We start from the raw sequence: 26,214 nt of genomic DNA, 5'->3' as shown, positions 1-26,214 counted from the left end.
GTCACAATATTTCACGGTATGTCTTCTAAAGCACTGTCATTGTGAGTAGATTTATATACAGAGCCTACAATTTGCAGACCCTGGGTTGGTATGTTATTCTGTGATAGCAAACTCTGCAACATGCATTATTTTGTCCTAGAAATAAATTTTACAATCACTTTGTGTCTTGGTCAAATGTGGGTTAAAAAACTCAGCCCAATAAAAATATTTTAGAGAATTTAGACACTTGGCCTGATGTTTAGTGGCATAGTGGATAAAGCATTGACCTGTAATGCTAAGGTCACCAGTTCAAAAAAACTCTGGGTTTGCCCAGTCAAAGCATAGATACAAGAAGCAACTCCTGCGTGTTGATGCTTCCTGCTTCTCCCTGCACCCCTTCTCCTTCTCTCGCTTTCTCCTGTCTCTAAAAAAATCAATAAATATTTTTAAAAAATAGTCTAAAATAAAGAGGATTTAAATACCTGGGTTCTTCATGTTTCTGATTCTGGTAAGTTTTCTGAACTTGGTCAAGTCATATAGCACTAATCTGAGGCTTGAATTCCTCATTTGTAAAATGGGGGTGTTGACTAGAATGATTAGAGATCTCTAAAGTCCCGTCTGGTTCCTGATCTCCATGTCAACTTCTATGGTATTTCTCTAATTTAGATGATTGACTTGAGTAGTACCTGCAGGGAGCAGATTGCTTCACAGTTTCTTGAGGACAAAGCTATCTTCTTGGAGAACTGATGGCCTACAGGCTATTGTAAGTAGCATTCCTAGACCCACCTATCTTGGAGAATGCATTTTATATACAATCCCTTTAGAGGACTTTTGCAATCTTGGGTATCTAGAAAAACAATCTTTTTTTGTGTATGTGTGAGAGAGACAGAGAGAAGGACAGACAGACAGGAAGGGAGAGAGATGAGAAGCATCAATTCTTTGTTGTGACTCTTTAGTCTCCTTAGTTATTCATTGATTGCTTTCACATATGTGCCTTGACCAGAGGGCTACAGCAGAGCAAGTGACCCCTTGCTCAAGCCAGTGACCTTGGGATGCAAAGCCAGTGACCTTTGGGCTCAAGTCAGCCACCATGGGGTCATGGCTATGATCCCACACTCAAGCCAGCAACCTCGCGCTCAAGCTGGTGAGCCTGCGCTCAAGCTGGCGACCTCAGGGTTTCAAACCTGGGTCCTCTGCATCTCAGTCTGATGCTCTATTCACTGTGCCACTGCCTAGTCAGGCTAGAAAAAAAATCTTTGAGTTACTGAAAGCTGTTTGGGACAAGTTACTCCCAGTTCTACATGGCATGGTCCCTTCTCTACCAGGAGAAGCTTAAAAGCAGATTCATTATCAAGTCTTTCTAGACTTTTGATTTCAAAAACTTGTGTAGATGAATAAATTTGTTTTTGTTTTTTGAAATACAATCAACTTGTAGAATGTTGGAGACATATAATGTAATTTAAGAAATTTTAAGCTTCTACAAGGTATGAAACATTGCAGAGAAGAAGAATGGCTTAAGGAATGTGCCAAGGTGAGTAAGGTACAGTTTCTGTCTTCAAGGAAGTATATGGCTCAATAGGAGAGCGTGGAATGTAAACAAATAACCCATCTGAGTACATGAGAAGTGTGGTATAGCAGAGGGAGGTGCTGACTGTAGGAGGAGTACAATTCTGGCTTCTGGTTCTGTAATGTAATAACTATCTTCTGGTATATGCTGTTCCTAAATTCTGCCTGAGCAGGGGGAAATTAGTGTCACTTGAGTCTTGATATAAAGTAATTAATCAATTTGTCTTTGGCAAATGTGTCTCATTAATCTCATTAATTAAATTTAAATCAAAACATTGTTTTGAAATGAAATCACTGAAAAATGGTTGATTGGTTATAAATAGACATCGTCTAGCTTTTTGGCAAAATTGAGATGAAAACTTTTATAAAGTTATGAAATTGTGGTAACATATTGTCAACTGTTACACTGGTAGTCTAGTCATTAGACGACAAGCACATCAACATTGTCAGTATATTACTTAGCAGACAGGCATGCCGGCATAAACAAGTTATCAAGCTGCAGACTAAACTGAAGACCTCTAAAAGAATGATGTTTTACAGCACATTCTGTGGGCATTACATTTGTTATGTATAGCATATCTGACTTCTGGATGATTGTCATTTTTAGATTTCCTGTGTTGAATTTAACATAAAGGTAACAAGATTAGACTTCTAAATATAGGGCAGTTATGTCATTCAGAGTACTTGCTAAAATATTCTTGTTCTATAATGTCACTCATTTGAAAGATAACTGTTTTCTGGTGGTGAGAAGGTGTTTTTTCCTGTTTTGTCTTTGTGCATTTTTTCCAACTGAACACATCAAATGACAGAAAATTAAAATACTGAGGATAAATAATCATAGGTGCTTTGAATAAACTTTCAGGTTGAAAGAGTGTAAGAAAACTAATAAGCTAGGAAAGTTATTTTTTGGTGGAAGTGGGGTGAGTTATAGACTTCAGCTAATTATAAAAGCCTTTGAAACATTTAAGTATTTAATGTAGAGATAAATCTGTCTAAACTGTGATAAAAGTTATCCTAGATTTGTGTGACTATGTTTTGAGTAGGAGCAATCCTACAAATAACTTTCAAGATGTGTAACTTGATTGAGGGCATTGAAAAGTCTAAGCCACCCATGAGGTATGTTTCCATTGGCTCTAAGCCCAAATACCTGGCCTGGCCCCCTGTGACTCTTTGTATGTTAAAGCATGTGTTTAAAGAGCTATTGTTAAAATGAAGTATAGTATCTGGCAGGAGTAACACATTACTGCATTCACTAACATTCAAGGGCTTAATTTGTGCCGGGCTTTGAGCATGCACTGTTGGTTATCTTAGTTAATACTGAGAATAGTCTTCATACTATTGTATTTAATCACTCTTAAGATACATCTTCCTCCATGCCCCCTCCCCTGCCATTTTAACACTCTGAAATTGGGATGTATCTTACAATCAATGGTGTCTTACAAGCATAATTTAGAACATTTTTTTCTTTCCTAAGGGCATGTAAAATCCTGCTGAAACTATAAAAAGCATCACGGATTTGATGGAATACACAATTAGCCACTATCCCATTTATTCAATCCTACCTAATAGGAAACTGAGACATGAAGTTAAGTAAGCTGTTCGAATTGTCTAACACAATCCAAGACCAATACTGAATAACCAGCACACTGTGCTGCCTGCTGATAATACAGCAAAACTGATGTATCTGAGTAGCCGTCCTCAGACAGTGGCATACTTTGGAAAGTGGAGCTGGGAAGAAAGGACCATAGTGGACTATTGAGTGGAGGGGCGCAGTAGAAGACCTTTAGCCAGGGTATCACGAGCGAACGAACCCTGAAAAGACAGAAAGGCTATGGAAACATTGGGAAGCCCTGAAGGTGAAGGCCGCTCACTTTACTATTTTGTCCAGGGGTAGACCTACATGTACAAAAACTTCTAATTGGGATGCAGAAAGAAAATTCTTATGCAGTGGGGAGAATTATTTATCTAGATCAGCGGTTCTCAACCTGTGGGTCACGACCCCGGTGGGGTTGCCTAAAGCCATTGGAAAATACATAATGCATATCAGGTATTTACATTCTGAATCATAAATGTAGCAAAATTACAGTTATGAAGTAGCTACCAAAATTATTTTTTGGTTTGGGGTCACTGCAACATGAGGAACTGTATTGCGGGGTCACAGCATTAGAAAGGTTGAGAACCACTAATCTAGATTATCTATCTATCTATCTATCTATCTATCTATCTATCTATCTATCTATCTATCTATCTATCATCTATCCATCCCTAAATATCTAAATCTGGACATGTTGAAAGAGATTTGTATCATGCTTTTTAAAATGTAAACATTACATTATTAACAAATATTTTATCCTACATTAGATTTTAAAACTTTGAGTGCTATACTTTATTTTTTTTTATTTGCTTATTTTATATTTTCTAGTGCCTAGCACAATTTCATGTAAGTGGAAGGTCAACCATGTAGTGAATAAATGACTAATCACTTTCTCTCTCTATTGCAAATGCTCCACTGAATCTTGGAAGCATATTTGGGTTAAGAAGAAGGAAGCTTTAAGTGGGGATGCGGGGAACCTCTTCAAGAGTTTTATCAACTGCAGAAATAACAGAGTATTGAAGTTTCTATTCCTGCTTGTCAAGCAATGAGTTGGGCACATTACAGTCAGTCAGGCTCTGACTGCTGCTCTGCCTCCAACAGCACCAAGAGCCAAGGAAAAGAAAGCCAGTGGAAACACTGTCATTATTCCCTGTCAGCCCCAGTGACCATTTGCACGAACACGACACAGACCAACACGTACACACACACACACACACACACACACACATTTTTGTATTTTCTTTTGCCTATGTGTCTAGTCAGCTCAAATGGGTCGACTCGCATTTTGGCTCCTATAGCCAAACCAGACTGTTTGGCTCAGCATTACCTGCATGCTTTCTGGCCTGCTTGCGTCTAGTGAAGTGGTTTGAGTTTCTGAGAACAAATAATTAGGCTCCAGGAGAAGGCCAGGGTTATACAAAACCCATTCGTTTCTGCCTCTGTGGGTTCTGTGACCCCGTGCAAAGAAAAACAAAGTTAGATAAGGACAGTGCTCAGCTACATGGGCTTTGTGAGACTTTCTTTTGGTGGTATAAGAGCTTTCATTTAATTATTGTTCTAGATTGGATAGCTTGGGAATTAACATTTTAAAATTCCATCTTCTTTTATTCACCCACATTGGCTGTCTTGGAATCAGAAGTAGTGTTGATGTGAAACAGAAAGCTGACATTGTCTTTTTTATTTATTCCCATCCTTTGGGCTTCCGAGGAATGAAGCTTTAAACTAGGCATAAGAACATCATCATCAGCTCAAAGAGGCTGTGGATAATATATTTTCACATTTTATTAAACTTAATCCACCATTTTCTACATCTGTTATGGTATTTTTTTTTAATTCCATAAAAACATCAGAGCCTTATATTACTGGGGAGATCGCTCACTTACAGTATTGATTAACTGAAGCACTGACCCTATAAGGTGAGTTTTGGGGATGAGGAGGTGAGAATTGGGCCAAATATAAGCCCTTTTCCCCTGCAGTTCATGGGGATAGCATTTAAACCAATTTTTAAATGGTTTTAAAATGTAGCAGAGCATAAATCTCACGTTGTTAATACTTTTTCTCTATCTGAGGAATAGCATCCAGAAAATTTTTTCTATTAATCATATTTAGGCCCTTTCCACAATTATAAATAATCTTACTATAATTACTTATTAATGTATACCCACTCCAATTACTTTCAGTGAACTGCTCTCATGTCCAAGTGTCAGGAGGCAACCACTACTATTATTTTTATAGAAACTGCAAACATTGAATTTCATAACAAAAGCACAGCCTTGTCTCTTAAGCTTGAGGGAGATTGGAAAGAAGGTGGGAAGCACCTTTTTCACACTCAAGCTCAGAGCTCACATCTGTAGGAAATAGAACAAATCTATACAAATCATGGAGCTTTTCATTTCCTAAGGGGATACAGGAAAGGGAGTGCTGATCACCTCAATGAGCCAACTTTTTGTTTTTGATCCCATTTATCAGATGGTATTTAAGGATTTAGGGATTTCAGTATCACCTATAACTTATTGATGGATTTTGACCAGTGAGGTAGAAGAAGAGAGATGATAATAGGAGTAACTACTCATATTATTGACTTTGTAGATGAGATCTCAGGAGAGTAAAAACAATCCAAGGATTATGTAAAAGTTAACCAGATATTTACTCTCTTACCCCCAATAAGTTTTTTTTTTTTTGTAGGCTAATTATAATTCCTTAATTAAAGGCAAAGGAAATTGGTTTTACAATACTTAGGCTTCAGAAAGAAGAACTGGGGAGATGTGCTTATATTTCATATCCTTTTCAAGCGACATGTGAAAGCTCCACCACCTTTTGAGGTTCTGTTTATCCTACGAATGTGAATCTCTCCTTATTCTTTTCATTTTGAAGATATTAATTCCATTTTAATCTAACACATTCTGGAGGTTGGCACTGAACCTCCAGACAAAGAAGGTAACAAAACATCAGATTAAAAATGTTTGGAAGTAGACCCTGGACATATCCCTTCATGATTTAGTAAGTGTTGATTTTTTTAAATTTCCATGTGCTTGTTCTGCCTTTTTTTTTTTTTTTTTGAATACCAGAGAGTTTTGCTTGGGTCCTTCAATGACTGACTTGGCCTGATTCCTATGACACAACATAGTAATCAATCTGGGATTTGTACTTTTCATTGGAACACTGAAAATTTACAGTTCAGCAAATGTCAGCAGGGTGATTCCATTGGAGCTGCAGCAACCTAGGTCATCAGGCCCATGAAGACAGCTAGATTTTCCACTAGAAATAGACACATGATGATGAGTTTGGGACCCTGTCAACAGGGTCATTCTTATAATTATGGAAAGCTTCTGGAAAAAGTTTGATTGCCTAACCTTCTTTTGACTTCTGTACAGCTTGGCTGACGAAGTTGTAGACCTTGAAGCTGATGGTGTGACAAAGAAGAGAGGCAGGATGACAGAAGAAGCCCCTGTGGTGATGCGGAAGTCTCCAGGGATAGTAGCACTATTGGTGTGAGCTAAAGGACAAGCCCAGCTTTCTTCACATGGTGCCAGGAGATGAGATGGTGTGTTGCAGAGGGAGCTGCAGAGTGGGTTCCCAGGCAACCCTCTTCCATTTTTCTTTACTTCACCACTGGGCATGAAGGCTTGGGCCGCAGAGGATGAAGAGGAATTAGATGGAATTGAGGGACCTCCAATCTCTCTACCATGAGCATTTTCACAAAGGCAGGAAAGAGAGGGAGAAAATAGAATAATCATGCTGTTGGCTCTCCCATGTCACTCCACTCCCTCTGCTTTGTGTTTAGACCAGGGGTCCCCAAACTACGGCCCGCGGGCCACATGCGGCCCTCTGAGGCCATTTATCCGGTCCCCACTGCAGTTCCGGAAGGGGCACCTCTTTCATTGGTGGTCAGTGAGAGGAGCACAGGATGCATCTGCGCTCCTGGAGTACTGTATGTGGCGGTGCTGCAAAGCGCAGCGTTGCTCACGTACAGTACTACTTCCGGTGACGTGGGATGCACACATCACGGCCCCGGAAGCGTGTCATATCACTTGTTACGGCTAGCAGTGACAGATATGGAACTGAACATTGACCATCTCATTAGCCAAAAGCAGGCCCATAGTTCCCATTAAAATACTGGTCAGTTTGTTTATTTAAATTTACTTGTTCTTTATTTTAAATATTGTATTTTTCCTGTTTTGTTTTTTTTACTTTAAAATAAGATATGTGCAGTATGCATAGGGATTTGTTCATAGTCTTTTTTACAGTCCGGCCCTCCAACGGTCTGAGGGACAGTGAACTGGCCCCCTGTGTAAAAAGTTTGGGGACCCCTGGTTTAGACTCTGACTACTAGTAATGTTTTAATACATGGCCTTCCAGACATGGCCTTCCAGACATTCTCTATTATTTTATATGCTAACTGGAACTTTTTTTGTTTGATATTTCACTTTAAAAAATCCCTTCTGCCTTCGCATTTTTTCCCCACTGAAAGTGTTCTCCAATTGTTTTCTTTTGTCTCTCTGCCCCTGCCCTAATCCCATTCCCCTAAGGTAGCCTCTAGTAATGTTTTGATATCGAGCCTTCCAGACTTCCTCAATTATTTTCTATGCTAACTGGAATCATGGGCTGTTTTCACTGGAAGGGATCTCAGAGATCATCTTTCCATCTCTCTCCACCCCCTCCTGCTGCCCCCCCACTACAGGCTTCCAGAAGATACAGAGAGGCTAACTGCCCCACCTGAAATGCTACTTCAGCCAGTAATTAACAAAACAGGACTAGAACCCTGGTCTTTTCACTCACAGTTAAATGACCTTTCTGCTGTATCTCACAATTTCATTTTTTTTAGTCTGTTTCACGCTCTAAAGAAGTGGTGTCTGTAGGAAGGATTTAGGTGATTTATGGTTAGAGTTAGTTTCTGAAGTGTCCAGTTCCAGATGGACAACAAGCAAGCAAACAAGCAAACAAACAAACACATTTCTAACTAAATAACAGTGGCTATAATTCATTTACTCTATTTCTTCTTTGGTTTCAGTGACTGTGGCCCACAGGCCCAGGGTTTTCCTGTACTAAGATTGTCATTCGCTACATCAGTCATACAGTCAGCTTTTACTTTACTTTTCTCTTACTGGTCACTTGCTTTAAGCATAGCCATGGCTCTTCCTACTTTCTCTGCAAGTGCTTCTAGAAAGATGAAACTTAAACCAGCCGGGCCACGTGAGCTTCTGATTTTCTAGGTATCTTCTAAATGTTCCCCATAAAAACTAGGACTCTCCCCTGGTGCAGGGCATCATGTTTTTAGCTTATGTACCCTCAACTGAAATGTCATTAGTCAATCCTGAGGTCAGGTAATCCTGACCTTAAACTCCTAGTCTTGCCTTTTTCTTTAAATTTATAAGCAGACTCCACTCCAGGCTTTCAAAGTTCAGCTTGAGCACACACATACATCCCACTTTATAGAAAGAAAATGCACACTTTCATAAACATAACATTAATAAAAAAACACGTTGGGGTCTCATCCTACCTTCAGTTCTCTTCCACTTCAACCACTCTCAGAACATCGTGCTCACATGACCCACCTGGGAACAGTGGGATCACTCTTCCTCACATCCAGCCCACACCTTTGGTCTTTGTTCAAAGTCCATCATATCATCTTAGTTATAGAAAGAAACATGCTGACCTAACTATCATCAGATCTCTGACACAGACAGAATTTATAGTGATTTTTGGATATGGCCTTTTTTTTTTTTACTTTTTTGCCAAGGATTTAAATTGAACAAATTCAAGTTTTGAAGGAAGAACATGTCAGGGAGTAGATGCCAAAGAGGCCTGCTCTGCAAACCCATTGTGCAATTAACAGAGTACAAGTGAACCCATCTGAATTTGATGGTGTTGGTGGTCTGGGGACCTCAATCTTTCGCATGAGCACCCCCCCCCCCCCCCCGCCGTTGTTACTTCTCTCTGTGTGTGCTTGGGCCTGTGTTGTGGGGATGGGAAACCAGCACCGTTTTGTTAGATGTGATTGTCCAATAATGCTTTCGTATTTACCTTTCCTATCCACTTTGAGGATGGAATATGTTTTACAACTGGGACTGCTGCTATTACCCACTCTGTAGCATTGCCTTCAGTTTGGGCACACGCCTCTGAAACCTTAATCACTAACAGATGCTGCTCGGAAGAATTCCCCTCTCTGGCTACTCAGTCTGAGCAATGAGCTGCCTAACTTGGATCCTACATAGGCTTCTTGAAAAACTCCACAGGCTGCCTCACTAGCACACTGGTAACACGCAGAAGATTGATATTTTCCAGGCCCAAGCAGGACTTTGAAATAATACCCAGCAGTTGTAGAGAGCTATTTATTTTCCCCTCCTCCCACAAGTGTTTTCACATACATGATCTCATTTTAACCTCCAAATAATCCTTGGAGTCAAGTTGAGAAAGCACTACTTTCCCCTAAGAACTTGCAATCCAGAGATGTTCAGTAACTTGCTCAAGGTCACACAATGAGCCTTGACCCCTAGTCTGGTGGGGTCTCCCCCCCCACCAAAATGACACTAATATTTACTATGTCCCATGTCAACATCATCCAAAGTCTTTTCAGGTGCTGTAGGAATGCAAACTACCATCCTTACAGCTTGGATTTTAATTAAATTTGTAAGAGCTTTCAGTGTGTGTTTGTTTTCTTCTAGTCTCTAAGTTATAAGTCTAAGGCAGTGGTGATGTGTGCATAAACATTATTTGGGCAGGTTATTCAGTAAATCAAAGGTATAGCCCCAAATTCAGCAGTTAGAAAAACCCACCCATGTAATTCTGTATCAGATAATCTGTGTAAGCACTGTTCTAAAAGCAGAATTAATTATTAAATCATCTCCAAAAATTTACCTGGGTTCTAATCTAAATTTGACGGCTTGGGTCAGCATTCCCCTTATGGGAGCAACAGTATTTGTCTGGAAAAATAAAGGTAGAGGGCGAAGCCTCCCAGGTCTGGGTTTTCTGCAGAGGGGGAAAATAAGAAGAGATGGGAGTTTCTGGGAAGACATGAAGTGAGTGCTGAGTATGTTTTAGGGCCAGCAAAGGATTCCTCAGTGGTGAGATGTCCAGAAAGGACCCTGGAGAAGAATGGTTGATGTGGAGTTTTAAGATATTTGCTCTGTGGTCCAAGCTATAATCTTTTCCTGTGTTCCCTATATAGTCAGTACAATTTATATTTTGTGTGAATGGAGGTTTTTCTATGGGAATTAATGAAGAGCTGAATTTTACTTCTGGATTGACATAATGCAGAACTGAGCTGATGTGATCATCAGAACAGAGGTCTCAAACTTGCAGAAATCTTGGGTAGAACATCAGATTTCTGTAGACTGAAATTAAAAACTTAAACCCATTTTAACCTGGCAACCCATAGGAGAGATGTGACATCTCAGTGAATGTATGACTGTAAGCAGGAAGACATTATAGAAAACAGTATTTCTGAAATACTCTCATGGCTTTCGAAGTACGAGGTAGGACGTGATTAGAGAGCTCCTAAGAAAGGTGCTCATCAAGAAAGTGAATGTGAACGAGGATGTTTCCTGATAGAACAGGTGAAAGATGAAGACCTTGGTGGTACAGGTCAGGTGTGGCCGAGTTTGCAGAATAACTTCGAGTGCTTTTGTTTCCTTTCCTACGCAGTACATAATGGTAGTTCACATAGACTGTTGATGCTTTTCATCTAGCCACCAGAGCCAAAAAATTGGAAATTTTGTAAATCTAGAAAAATTTACCTCAATATCTTGAGAAGCAGTTCTTGGTTAGAAGGAGTGGAGAGAAGATGAGGAGGTACAAGACAGAGGGAAAACCCAGGCATTGCTTTTCTTTCTTTTAAATTTATTTATTGCTTTTTTTAGAGAGACAGGAGAGGGAAAGAGAGAGAGACTAAAGCATTGACCTGTTCCTGCATGTTCTCTGACTGGGAATCGAACAGGCAACCATTGCATATCAGGATGATGCTCCAACCGAGCCATCTGGCCAAGGCAGCATTGCTTTTCAATTCAGCAAAGAGCAGGCATTTTGCATGAATGAAAGGAGCAAAATTGTCCTCTCTGCAGAGAAGTATGAACCCATATATGCAGCGTTAAGGATGGAGCCATGTCCAACCTGTGGTATGAATCTTGGAGAGTCCCAATCTTCTTCACAATTTAGGGGCTGGGGTGACGACAGAATTCAATGAGAATGCTTATGTTGAGTGGGTTCAGTCTTCTCAGTAAAGAAAGGGAATTAGCAACATCTGCTGAAAAATAAGAGTTGGGATTATAGAAGTTTGTGGGATTTACAACAGAGGTCTGGACGAGTTCTGGGAGTGTGAAGGTAGGGAGGCAATGATAAATGAATGGCGAGACTGCCTATGCGTGGTGAGGGCCAAAGAAACCCTACACAGTCTTACATAAATTTCTCAAAGTCCACTGCCACCTCCTTAGTATCAGCAAAATTCAGTTCCCTTTGAGAGCACTGCTTAAGTGGGCTTCTCATTTTTCCCTTCCCTCAGCATTACAGAGCCAGGAGGAATAAGCAGAGGAAAGTCCAATACTTTCTTGGCTTTCCTTTCATCATTTATTCTTGCCATCAGCAAATATTTGTTGAGCCACTTACTGGTCTGGGTGCTCTGTTTTATTGTTTCAATATCCTGCCTCTCATTCAGATCAGTCCTTAGCCAGTGTGTTCTGTCCTACCTCTTCCACCTCTTTAAGGGCCTCACTCTATCACATGCCTCTTTTTTATTCTTGACTGAACTCTCAGTCTTGCCTGGCTCTTTCACCTTTGCTTACTCAGTTGTTCAGCTTGTCTCTAAAAAATCATCCTTAGACTTCACACCTTATTGTTCTTTGTAAATACCTTCATATATTTTTCTTATGATATGCTTTCCCTGATCCTATTTCCTTCTTTTCTGCACTAAAACTTACAGGATAGTCTTTGGAGCCTTTTGTTTCCCTGGGATTGATGTCCAAAGTCTTGACTGTTTCTAAATCTTGGCTATTGTAAATAACGTTGCAATCAACATAGGGGTGCATAAATTCCTTTTTTTTTTTTTTTTTTTTTTTTAGTGAGAGATAGAGACAGAGAGAGGGACAGGCAGACAGGAAGGGAGAGAGATAAGCATCAACTCATTGTTGCAACATTTTAGTTGTTGATTGATTGCTTTCTCATATGTGCCTTGACTGGGGTGGGGCTCCAGCTGAGCCAATAACCCCTTGCTCAAGCCAGCAACCTTAGACTCAAGCCAGTGACCTTGGGCTTCAAACCAGTGATGTTGAGGCTCAAGCCGTGACCATGGGGTCATGTCTATGATTTCACACTCAAGCTGGTGACCCCATGCTCAAGCTAGTGAGTCCACACTCAAGCTGGTGACCTCGGGGTTTTGAACCTGGGTCCTCAGTATCCCAGGTTGATGCTGTATCTGCTGCACCACCACCTGGTCAGGTGCATAAATTCTTTTGAATTAGTGTTTTGAGTGTCTTGGAATATACTCCCAGAAGTGGGATTACTAGGTCAAAAGACAGTTCCATTTTTAATTTTTGGAGGCACTCTATACTATTCTCCACAGTGGCTGCACCAGTCTGCATTCCCACTAACAGTGCCTGAGGGTTCCCTTTTCTTTATATCCTCGCCATCACTTGTTATTTGTTCTGACAAGTGTGAGGTTATATCATATTGTGGTTTTAATTTGCGTCTAATTTTATGTGCATCTTTAATCCTTATAAATGTTGCAAATGGATAAAGTTGCACCAATTTACCTGCCTACTAAGAATGTCTGAGAGCTGTTGTTTCTCTACACCTGCGTGATGACAGTGTTAGCAAACTTTCTCGTTGACAATCTTAAAGGTTAAAAATTACTCCTAATTGCAGTTCAAATTTGTATTTTTTAAAATTATGAGCATAGTTTAAGATATTTTCATGTTTATTTAATCTGGAAATTTCTGTATTTACCTAAGATGTTTAGACAATTTATATTGAATGTAATATTGAAATGATTGCACTTTAATCTACCACTCTGCTTTTTGTATTCTATGTCTTATCTATTCTCTGTTCATATTTTTCTCTTTTCTTGCATTCTTTGGATTATTTTTTAATTCCATTATACCCATTATTGGCTTATTAGCCAAAATGCTTTGATTTATTTCCTTAATGGTTGCTCCAGGATTTGAAACTTATAACAAGGCTACTTTCAAATAATATACCACTTCACCTATAATGAAAGAACAGTATCTTTTTATTCACCTCTACTCTTTTATGTTATTGTTATCATAAATTTTACTTCTACATATTATAAATTCAACAATACATTATTTTTGCTGTAAATAGACACTTACCTTTTAAAGAAATTTTAAAGATGAGATAAGGTTTTATATTTATCCTTTTGTTACCGTTTATATACTTTTCATTTTTTGCATAGATCCAACTTTCCATCTGGTATTATTTTTCTTCTGTCTGAAAAACTTGAACATTCTTTTAATACAGATATCCTGATGATAAATTCTCTCAACATTTCTATGTCTTTAAATAAAATGTATTTACTTTATCCTTATTTTGAAGGATCTTTTTACTGGATGTGAATTCTAGATTGACAGATTTCTTTTTTTTTTCTTTTAGTAGCTTGAAGATGTTGCTTATCTTTTCTACTTTGAATAGTTTATAATGAGAACATTCAGTCATTTCTTTGTTTCTCAATTCATCATGTATTTGTTTCTGGCTGCTTTTAAGATTTTTTTCATCATTTTTTTTTAGCAATTTATTTATGATACACTCAGATTGCCTGTCTTTGAAATTGTCTCTAGAACTTTACAATTTCTTTTTAGTTTTTAAAAATTTATTGGGGTGACATTGGTTAATAAAATTATGTAGGTTTCAGGTGCATTGTGTGCTCACCACCCCAAGTCAAGTCTCCTTCCATCACCATTTATCCTGCCTTTTACCCTCTTCTACCTTCCCCCAACTTACTTTCTTTCTTTCTTTCTTTCTTTCTTTCTTTCTTTCTTTCTTTCTTTCTTTCTTTCTTTCTTTCTTTCTTTCTTTCTTTCTTCCTTCCTTCTTTCTTCCTTCCTTCCTTCCTTCCTTCCTTCCTTCCTTCCTTCCTTCCTTCCTTCCTCTTTTTCTTTCTTTCTTTCTCTCTCTCTCTCTTTTTCCCTTCCTTCCTTCCTTCCTTCCTTCCTTCCTTCCTTCCTTCCTTCCTTCCTTCCTTCCTTCCTTCCTTCCTAATACCATAATGAGAAAAGAAATTATACAAGGTCTACAATTTATTTTCTCAGTATGTGTGCATTTTGCTTTAAACCTACAAATGTAGTAGCCATTTTTTTAAATGAAGTAAAATTGTTATATAAGTTTTGTTAGATTCAAGGAGTACTGACATGCTGGGGCTGCCAAGAGTGTACAAGGTCCCTGTGTCGCTGAGAACAAAGAGTTCAGCAACATCCTGCATTGAGTCAGAGACCCTTATCAGAAGTTTATGTTTGAAATTCTCCACTGAGCAATATCCCCCCCCCCGTAACTGCGCACAACCTCCCTAGCCAATGACTAACAGCCACATCAGCTTCTGTATGATGCTTGCTCATCCTAGACAACCACCCTATAAAAAGGAGCCATTTTAGAAGCTCAGAGCTGCAGTGCTCCCTTGTGTGGGTTGCCTGCAGTCCCTGAGCAGTTTGTTGGCTGCACAGGTTTGGTTGGCTGCAGTGCTCCCTTGCGTGGGTTGCCTGCAGCCCCTGCGCAGGTTTGGGGGGCTGCAGTGCTCCAGTCTCTTCGGAGGCGTGGGTTGCCTGCAGCCCCTGCGCAGGTTTGGGGGGCTGCAGTGTTCCCCTGTGTGGGTTACCTGCAGTCCCTGCGCAGGTTTGGGGGGCTGCAGTGTTCCCCTGTGTGGGTTACCTGCAGTCCCTGCGCAGGTTTGGGGGCTGCAGTGCTCCCTTGCATGGGTTGCCTGCAGTCCCTGCGCAGGTTTGCAATAAAACTTATAAAATTCACTTTGGGTTTGCTGCGGCCTCTCTCGCTAGGATGTAACAGATGGAGGCCCCAGCGAGATTGGCCGTGTAAGACCCCTCCTCACGGAGTGGGCTGCAGCAGACGTTGGTAGCTGGCCAGCCTCCGGCAGTTGCCGTTTGAAACGGAATTTGGCTGATTTGAAACATTTGGAGTCTTGAGACTGTTTGGTAAATAAGCTTCCTCTTTGAATATTTGGAAACAGAGCTCTGGTTAGAAAAGGGTGTAGTGGAGCAGGTGGGATGCCACCTGATTTCTCCCCACCCGGTTGGTCAGGGAACACAGGATGCTGCCTTCTCCCTTTGGTTAAGCTTCCTCTTTGAATATTTGGAAACAGAGCTCTGGTTAGAAAAGGGTGTAGTGGAGCAGGCGGGACGCCACCTGATTTCTCCCCACCTGGTCAGTCGGGGAATGCAGGATGCTGCCTTCTCCCTTTGGTTTTGGTTTAGAAGTTTTGTTTGTTTTGTGTGCATATTTGGTTTGTTTTTCTGCTACTAGAATGGCCAACTTAAGAGCAGACTGGCCAAACCAAGGATTGCTAGACCCATAGAAAACATAGAGAGTTTAGCATACTATCACCAGCACCCACCTGCAGGCAGGTGGCACGGTCAGTATGCAGCCAGTATAGCAGCAGAGGTAGAGAAAGAAAAGGCAGCCAGGCTGCAGCTGGCTGCAGGAGAAGTGGCAGGCTCCCCTCACAGTTTCAGGCACTTGCCCCTCCCCCTTGGGCACCAGCTCAAGGGCTGAGCCACTCCTTGGTCAGGCAAAAGATAACAGTACAGTAAGCTAGAGGTTATCATCACTTTGCTACAGCCCCTGCCCTCCTCTGCTTTGGCTCCGGGGAATCCCCGCCTCCTATCTGGAGCCAGACCCGAGGAGAAGATTTAGGGAATACGGCCCCTTCTAAACCCACTGCTTTAGCCATAATAGAATTGTATAGTCTGTCAAGTACAAAGACTTCCTTTTTGTACCAAGGATCTGTTGTTGTATTCCCAATTTTGCTCTCTTAGTCAAGCCCCTCAGTGAGATCTTCTGAGCATGGCTTTTAAGGTCTATAATGACCAAGGAAATAACAGAAAAGGCAAATAAGGCCCAAAAGAAGTCAGGAAATACCAACTTTTGGCTCCAGCGCCCTAAGGGGCTTCATAGCTTTCATCAAGGCCCTGCTCCAGAGTGGAAAGAAAGGTCATTGAACTGAAGCCTGCCAGGCTTCCCGGCCCCACCGGTTGACACACCTGTGCTGTGGAAAGAGGGACATGAGAAGGTAAGCTGCCCCCTTGCTCCATGGAGGGAGGGTTCAGTCTCTTCTAGCCCTGCTCCAGCTACCTGTGACCTGACCTTGCCCAGCGTGCTGGGAATTGCCACTGAAGGCCTAAGGACATGTTCAGGAGCCTAAGGTATTTCTTCCAAGTAGCAGATAAGCTAATAACACAAGGGCCATCTACTATGCCTTGCTTGAATATTTAAGTTTTATTTATCCCTCAAAGAGCTCTACTGTGGGTATTGACAGTCTGATTTTATTGCTTTATGTTTAGTGTCTCCTTTATTTCTCTTATCTCAATGCCCCATGCCTATTATAGGCTGGGACCTGCTGCTAATTCCAGCTAGAAGCAGTGGTCACTAGGACTTAAACTCTAACTGCAAAGTGTAGAAATGTAACACCCTTTCCCTAAGTACTTACAGGTTTTATAGGTTACTCAGCAAACTGTTCAAAGACTGTCCAAGAGGCACTTCTAGCAGTACACCACCCAAGGACTGACTCCCACCTAGACGGGTCCAGACACCATGATCCTGACAACTCCCACTACTGCCAAGGTAGAAGGCATACCTGCCTGGGTCGACCGCAGCCGACTGAAGCTTGCAGTCCCAGCAGAGACACCTTTGTGGACAGCGAAGACTGACCCTGCCAACCCTTGTAAGCTGACCCTGAGAAGGACAGCATGCCCTGCTTCAGCCACAAACCAGAAGTTAACTGGTCCACGCATGGAGACTTTGGGGAGGGAGGGAAACTAAGGTAAAGGAAAGCCAAGTAAGTCATCTTAAGGTTTGATGCATGTACTGCTATGAGTCATACAGAAAGGGGTGTAGGTCCCTTGGCTAAGAGAGAAACTATAAGGTAAATGAAAATTATATATGTGCTCATAGCTACCACTATAGGATAATCTGTGAATATTGGTCATGTGTCCATAGGCTACTTATGAAAAGGACACCTCCAAAAAGCAATCTTTAAAAGAGGATTACTTAGTACTAACTTAGTCCTTGCTGAAGGTTAAGGTTTTTAGGAATTAAGAATTCTGATAAATTAGAAAGGAATTGTATGGTTTTGATAATAGAAGGTATAAGGTGTAGAGGTACTTTTGAAAAGAAAAGGAAAAAGTAAGTTGTTATGAAGGCCAGTTATTTCTGGATAAGAAAGTGCATAAAAGTTGAAGGTTTATGTAAGTTGCAGAAGGTTTGTGTAAGTTGCAGAAGGTTTGTGTAAGTTGCAGAAGGTTAGTGTAAGTTGTAAGAAGTTAGTACAGAGAAGAAAAATGCAAGGCAGAAAGAAATTAGTCCGTAAAGCTTGTAGTACTAAGGGCACACTATCAGCGTGCCAGCACATACTAGGGAGGACCCCTGACCTAATTAGCTTATAGCTACAGCTAAAGTAGAAAATTCTCATGAGCCCCAGCCTTATACCATTCTCCCCACTGATGAAGAATCAAGGATTTGATTATGCCCAAAAGAGATGGGGGAATGTTAGATTCAAGGAGTACTGACATGCTGGGGCTGCCAAGAGTGTACAAGGTCCCTGTGTCGCTGAGAACAAAGAGTTCAGCAACATCCTGCATTGAGTCAGAGACCCTTATCAGAAGTTTATGTTTGAAATTCTCCACTGAGTAACACCCCCCCCCCCCCCGTAACTGCGCACGACCTCCCTAGCCAATGACTAACAGCCACATCAGCTTCTGTATGATGCTTGCTCATCCTAGACAGCCACCCTATAAAAAGGAGCCATTTTAGAAGCTCGGAGCTGCAGTGCTCCCTTGTGTGGGTTGCCTGCAGTCCCTGAGCAGTTTGTTGGCTGCACAGGTTTGGTTGGCTGCAGTGCTCCCTTGCGTGGGTTGCCTGCAGCCCCTATGCAGGTTTGGGGGGCTGCAGTGCTCCAGTCTCTTCGGAGGCGTGGGTTGCCTGCAGTCCCTGCGCAGGTTTGGGGGGCTGCAGTGCTCCAGTCTCTTCGGAGGCGTGGGTTGCCTGCAGTCCCTGCACAGGTTTGGGGGGCTGCAGTGTTCCCCTGTGTGGGTTACCTGCAGTCCCTGCGCAGGTTTGGGGGCTGCAGTGCTCCCTTGCATGGGTTGCCTGCAGTCCCTGCGCAGGTTTGCAATAAAACTTATAAAATTCACTTTGGGTTTGCTGCGGCCTCTCTCGCTAGGATGTAACAGTTTCAGGTATATAACATTGTAATTCAACATCTGTATAACACTATAAAGTGATCACCATGAAAAGTCTAGTTACCATACAATAGCTATTTTAACAGTCTTGTTTGCTAGTTTCATCATCTCTGTCATTTCTGAATCTGTGTTTTTAAAAAAATACTTTTTCTTTTGTTTATGAGTCACATTTTATTTTTCTGCTTTGTAGCATGTCCAGTAATTTTGTATTAAATACTGGTCATTGTGTGGTTTACATTGTTGAGTCTCTTTATTTTATTGTCTTCCATTAATGATTGTTTGGCTTTGTTTTAGGAGGTAATTAGTTCATTTTCAGAGCCATTTTAAAACCTGGAGGCCCTTTTGAGAACTGGTATAGTGCATCTGGAATAGCAACTCTGGCTCTCCAGTACTACAATTGTTTCTTTTCCTCTTGGTTTTTACCTATTTGCTTCTGTGTCCTTTTATACTTTGTAGTTTTTGACTGCATGACAAAAATTGCATAAGTATAAATGTTAGAGATAATTGAAGGGACTGAATACTGTCCCTTCCTTCAGAGATTTGCAGTTGCTTCTGACAGGCAGTTCACTTCAATCTAGTCTGGAGTGATTGGATTCAGAGCTGGATTCCAGTGAATGTGAAGACTAATCCACTTTCAATTTGGCCTTAAGATGTAATCTTTAAGGGAATCTAATTAAATTCCTGCTATGTTTACTAGAATTCTTCTTCCTTGATGGACCTTGAGGTACAATTTTTGTCTTTAACATGAATAAACTGCCTAAAGTTTTGCTCTACTTTTTAAGGTCTGTTATGGGCTGAATTGTATCCCTTCCAAATTCATATACTGAAGTCCTAACTTCCAGCACTTAGTATGTGCATGTATTTGGAAAGAAGGCCTTTAAAGAGGTAATTAAATTAAAATGAGGTTATTAAGGTGGGTCCTAATCCAATAAAATGGGTGTCCTTATAAGAAGAGTTTAGGACACAGACATACACAGAGGAAAGACCACGTGAAAACAGGCAGAAGAAGGCCATCTACAAGCCTAAGAGAGAGGCCTTGAGTTTGAACTTCTAGCTTCCAGAATTGTGAGAAATGATATTTCTGTTTAACCCATCCTGTCTGAGTTCCTTTATTATCGCAGCCCTAGCAAACTGATACAGGATCCTAATTGCAAATATCTGCTTGGCTTTTTATGTTCCCAGCTTACTATGAATTGGCAAATGCCTCAAGGTTAATTTCATAGTTGTACATTGAGTTTATTTTAATACATTTCCATTCCTTCTGAAGATCTTTGATTCTCAAGTCTTAGCTGTCTTGCTGAATTCCTGATTTTTCTCTCTAGCCGGATGAGGCTGCTGTACTGCTGAGCCTCTCAGCCTCATAGCCACCCCTCTTGGCTCAGCTCTCAGATGCTAGGCTCAGGACTGCTTGCAGATCAGCAAATGTATTCAGAGGTAGAATGGAGCAGAATATAGGGCTAATCTCAGTATACTTCTTGGCTCTTGGAGAGCTTTACCTCCCAAGTCTTGGCTATCTTGATAGTTTCCAATTTATTTTTTATTTTTTATTTATTTATTTATTTTTTTACAAAGACAGAGAGAGAGTCAGAGAGAGGGATAGACAGGGACAAACAGACAGTAATGGAGAGATGAGAAGCATCAATCATTAGTTTTTTGTTGCAACACCTTAGTTGTTCATTGATTGCTTTCTCATATGTGCCTTGACTGTGGGCCTTCAGCAGACCGAGTGACCCCTTGCTTGAGCCAGCGACCTTGGGTCCAAGCTGGTGAGCTTTGCTCAAACCAGATGAGCCCGCACTCAAGCTGGTTACCTCTGGGTCTCCAACCTGGGTCCTTCCGCATCCCAGTCCGACGCTCTATCCACTGCGCCACCGCCTAGTCAGGCAGTTTCTAATGCTTTTAAACATGTTTTTATTTTATCCAGTTTTTTTTTCTTTTTGGTAGAAAAGTTTTGTTTGCTACAAGTGTGTCTATCAAAAATGTAAGTGGAATTATTTTTCTATTAATTTTGAACCTAGACCAGGGGTCAGGAAACTTTTGGTGTTGTCCCACAGGACAGCTGTGATTGGCTCCAGCTACCCGCAACCATGAACATGAGCGGTAGGAAATGAATGGATTGTAATACATGAGAATGTTTTATATTTTTAACGTTATTATTTTTTTTATTAAAGATTTGTCTGCAAGCCAGATGCAGCCATCAAAAGAGCCACATCTGGCTCGTGAGCCATAGGTTCCCAACCCCTGACCTAGACTATAGTAGTTTTTTTATTGAATCTTGGTGTCCCTTCAAAATTCATGTATTGAAACCTAATCTTTAATGTAATGGCATTTGAAGGTGGGGTTTTGGGAAATAGTTATATCATGAGGGTAAGGTTATATCATGAGGGTGAGGTTATATCATGAGGGTGAGGTCTCAGTACTGGGATTACTATCCTAATAAAAGAGATGCCAGGGAGCTTCCTCACCTCTTCTGCCCTATAAAAACGCATGAGAAGACTGCCATCTATGAACTTGGAAGTGGGCTCTCAGCAGAGGCCAAATCTACTAGCACCTTCAACTTGGTCTATCTAACCTTCACAACCATGAAAAATAAAATTTCTGTTGTTCACAAGGCCTCCATTGTATGATTCTGTTGTGTCAGTCAGAGCTAAGTTAGTAAGTATAATATCTCTGTCTTCTAGCATTGAATATTGTTGTGAATTATGATGTTATTCTCACTTATGTCAGTTGGATTAGGCATGAGAAAGATTGTGATACTATACCAAAGTACAAGTTACAATGATTTAAATAAGATTAAACTTTCTCTCTCATATATCAGCCTGGTCTGTCTGTGTTATCAAAACAGCTGCTGCCTAATGTCACCAGGGAGCAAATTTTCTTTCTTGTTGTTCCATCTTGCCCCAGGACATTGTGCTCATCCTACAATTGAAGATGGGATGCTCGCACATCTATATTTCAGCCTGTGAAAAAGACGCAAAATTCAGAGATACAGATAGATGACTTTGCACTCTTCACTTTAGTGCCTGTCCAGTTGTCAGGAGCATACTCATGTGACCACCCTAACCAACTTCAGAGAAAGCTAGGAAACGCAGTATCTAGCTGGGTGGTTATACAAACATAAATAGAGAATATTTAGGGGAAACAAGTAGGAGTCTGCCTGAGTCTTATAGGATACCTAATCATTTTGTCTGAATGCCTCAAGCTTCTTTTCCCCCTTGTATTTGAAGTCCAGTACTATCAGCACACATTTTAGTGTTGATTATATTGCATTTAACTTGCTATTTCAAGTTATAAATTTTAGTCTTTTAGTTCTCAAAATTATACTTTTAAATTATTTTTCTCCTCTCTTTGTTTTGTATTGATTCTTCTTTCCTTTCTTTCTTTTTTTCTTGTCTTTTTTTTTTTTTCTGTCTGTAATTCACATCTTATTGTTTAGCTTGTATTCCTTGGTGTGAATTCAGTGATGGTTCTTTGTGCTGGTTCATGTGGCTTTAATTTCTTAGATGGATTTTTAATTTTTTTTCTTCTGTTTAGTTCTTAAAGTCTGCCAGCTCATGTTTCATCTCCTTCAGTCCCCTGCTTTGAACTCTTTGATTCATGAGGTGCCTTGTATTCATGACTATATATTGGGTTATGATTTTTATCTGAGCAGTGGCCATATTTTTCTGGTGTGGGTTTATCACCTGATTCTTGTTTATCCCACATTCTTCTTCCTTTTCCTGAAAAGTAACTTTGCATAGATACTTGGCTGATTTCCTTTTGCTTATTACATTTGTGAATGAGGTGAATCCTTCCAGTTATTTGTGAGAGGTTCCTTCAGGGGAGAGACTAGAGCAGTATTCCTGGCAAGGCAGTAACTTGGTTTGGTTCACAGCAGTTTCTTTATGGTTTAGTAGTGAGTGAGTGTGTGTGTGTGTGTGTGTGTGTGTGTGTGTGTGTGTGTATGTGTTAACTTTCATTTTATTTTGCCCTACATCACAGAAATCATCAGTTTTTGGACTGTTCATAATAAGGGTGAAAGATTTGTTTCCTTACCTTTCCTCTATGTTGCTCTGTCAAAATGTGTGTTTCCTTACACAATCTCATCACACTTTCTTGCCTATTTAATGGGGTCCAGGGAAGCACCCTCTAGAGATCCAGGCATCCTGTTCCTATTCTGGCCCAGACTTGTGGCTTTGCCCCGTTTTGCCCATGTACATTAGATAACTGTGCTCTGCCTGATTAGTTTGAGATCTGCAGCCACAGATGTCTCTTTAGGCGTTTCCCGTCTCCCCGTATGACCTTCCCGGTATCTGGCAGCTGTTCCTCAAGGATTATAGCTCAGGGTTACAGATGTCTCCTAGCTTTATCAAAGATCTCTCTCTCTCTCTTTTTCATTATTATTTTGATTTGGTTTATTAGAGAAATCTAGATAGACCCATCTTTTGTTGGACATTTCATAGTTGGGTACTGTGAATGTCCATTTAGAGAAATCCATTCTTATTTTGTTAGGATTAATTCCCTTAAGTGGTGTATTTATAAAATTTTTATGAATCTAATCTATTTTTTCCAAAGATACACAAGTCTATACTCTTCCACTAGTATGGGAGCATTTCTATTTTTCTATACCCTTACTAATACATATGTAGAGTTTTGTTTATTTGCTATTCTACCATGGTATACCTCTCAAGTTGCTCTTTTGATTATTATGTGGCAAATAGTTATATCCTCTTTTGAGAATTTTCCATTATTGTCTGTTAGTAATTTTTGTTTTCTTTTGTCAGATTTCTATGGATTAATATGAGCTTTTTCTTAAAGGTATACTGCATATATTTTTCTCAGTTTTTTGCACATTTTATTTTTAATTTTAATGTAACCTTCTATTAAATAAAAAATACCTTACAGCAAGCTTAATATTTTCCCATGTACATTAAGTATAATTTTCTTTACTGCACCAAGATTATATATTCATATATGTATTTCATGAGTGCTATAGATCCTATTTTTCTCTTTAAATTCTAGTAAGTCTGAGATTTATTTTGAATATAGTATAAATTATTAACCTAGTTTGTTTTCCCAATAATTGTTAGTAACATGCTCCATCACCATTTACAAACTAATTTTTTTCCATTGATTTAAGATGCTACTATTAACACATTGATTGTATGATTGTCCAGAAATAGTTCTAAACTCCAACTTTTATTTCACTGTGTGCTTGTTTTTATGGCAGTACTACAATATGTTAATCACCATCTTACATACTAATATACTGTATTTTCTAATAAGACAAAGTCATATCATTACTATAATTTCCAAAATCTCTTACTTAGTTTCATGTATTATTTTTCCAGATGAACTTTAGAATCATTTGTTGAATTTCCAAAAATAAATCCTCAAACCCACTGGGACTGCACTGAGTTTATTTATTTATTTATAAGGAAAGAATTGACATCTTGATAATATTAAGTCTCCTTAGCTAGTAACATGATATAGTTTTCCATTTAGACAAATTTTCTTTTATGCCTTTCAATAACAATATTGTGGTTTTCTTCACAGAGATTCTGCATATTTCTCATTTTAACTCTTAGGTGATATATATTGTTTTGCTTTCTTAGGAATATAATTATTTTCTAATTCATTATTACTGGAATGTAGGAACATATTGAGCTTTATTTATTTTGTAATTACTACTCTACTAATTTTTCTTATATATCCTAGTTACTTTGCAGATTAGTCTTTGAGTTTTATTCCTAGATAATGCTGCCATCTGCAAATAATATTAGTTTTTCTTCCTCTTTAATATTTGTACTTTTTAATTTGCTATCTTACATCGTTGCATTGACAAATTAAAAAATTTTGTTTTTAATTTATTCATTTTAGAGAGGAGAGAGAGAGAGAGAAACAGAGAGAGAGGAGAGAGAGAGAGACAGGGGGGAGGAGCTGGAAGCATCAACTCCCATATGTGCCTTGACCAGGCAAGCCCAGGGTTTCGAACTGGCGACCTCAGCATTTCCAGGTCGACGCTTTATCCACTGTGCCACCACAGGTCAGGCCACATTGACAAATTTTTCCAGAACAATATTAATTATTGTAGACCTAGCAGGCACACTTTACTTGTTCTTTATTATAACAGGAATGTATCTATAATTTTGTTGTTAAAGTCACATTTTTATAGATCATGTAGTTAGGTCTATTTAAAAAAATATTTTTTTGTCCAACAATCACTGTCATTTAATTGATGGGTGGATTTCTTACCATTAAGGTAATATTGCTGGCAGCATTTGGATCTGCCTTTATTTATTTGTTTTTTTTGCTTGTCACCTCTGGTTTTGTTCCTTTGTTTCCTTTTCCTGTCTTCTTTTATTAGTAATCTATTTTAACTTATTGGCTTGTTTTTTATATCTTTCTGTACAGTTTTAGTGCTTGCAGTAGAGATTTTGATATACATAACTAAATCAATATCTTTCCAATTAACGCAAAATGAAGAAGCAAAATTTGGAACCCAGTAGTGGATTTTAGGCAAAAGAGTGAACAGACTGACAGCTGTCAGAAGGGATGGGGGTCAGGGGGTCTGGGTGAAACAGGTGAAGGGATTAAGCAAAGAAAAAAACCAATAGACATGGACAACAGTGTGAGGACTACAGGAAGGAAGGAGAATGGGGAGAGACATAGGATGTAGATGAGGGAGTGATAGTGATGGAGAGAGACTGGACTTGGTGTGGTGAACACACAATGCAATATAATGATGATGCATTGTAGAATTGTGCACCTGAAACTTGCATAATTTTATTAACCAATGTCACCCCAATAAAGTCAATAAAATTAAAACAAAAATTAAAACAAAGAAAAAAGAGTAAAATTAATCTAACTGTATTTTAACAAGATGATCTTGTTGCTTTGTGTAGAATAGATTCTAGGAGTACGAAGACTAAAGTAGAAAAACTATTGCAAATATAGGAAAAGATATAAGGGGAAATATATAAGAAGTTTCCTTATATATAATCCTTCTATTATTATTTTGCTGATAGTTTTTATTAAGAAAAAGTATTAATAATGTCAAATGCATTTCTGCTTCTATCAGAGTAATTATTGAGGTAATAATTTTATTATTTTGTTAATGTGGTGAGTTGTACGGATTTATGTTTTAATGCTAAATCAACTTTGCATTCCTGGGATAAACCACTCTTGGTCATGAAGTATTATTTTTGTTATGACATTGGTTAATTTAAAAGTTGTTAATGGAGCACAGGGTTTTGGAAGCATTAACAAAAGACCACAGGAGATACTGAAATAAGAAAGTTTATTTCTCACAGGTCCTAGAGGAAGAACACAGCATACCTCAGGGGGCCACTCAGGGAGATCAAGGCAGGGTGCAGGTAGAGAATGAGGCAGGACCTGGGGCACGTGCTATTAAAAGCATGTGCTGCCTGACCTGTGGTGGCTCAGTGGATAAAGCGTCGGCCTGGAAATGCTGAGGTCACCAGTTCGAAACCCTGGGCTTGCCTGGTCAAGGCACATATGGGAGTTGATGCTTCCAGCTCCTCCCCCCTTCTCTCTCTCTGTCTCTCCTCTCTCTCTCTCTCTCCCTCTCCTCTCCAAAATGAATAAATAAAAAAAAATTAAAAAAAAAAAAAAAAGCATGTTCTTTGGGGTTCCCAGGCTAAGGCTGAATTGGTCAGTTTAAAC

Source organism: Saccopteryx leptura, chromosome 1 (genome assembly GCF_036850995.1).
Source record: "Saccopteryx leptura isolate mSacLep1 chromosome 1, mSacLep1_pri_phased_curated, whole genome shotgun sequence".
NCBI classification, from domain to species: Eukaryota; Metazoa; Chordata; class Mammalia; order Chiroptera; family Emballonuridae; genus Saccopteryx; species Saccopteryx leptura.
Note: the sequence above shows the minus strand (reverse complement) of the source record.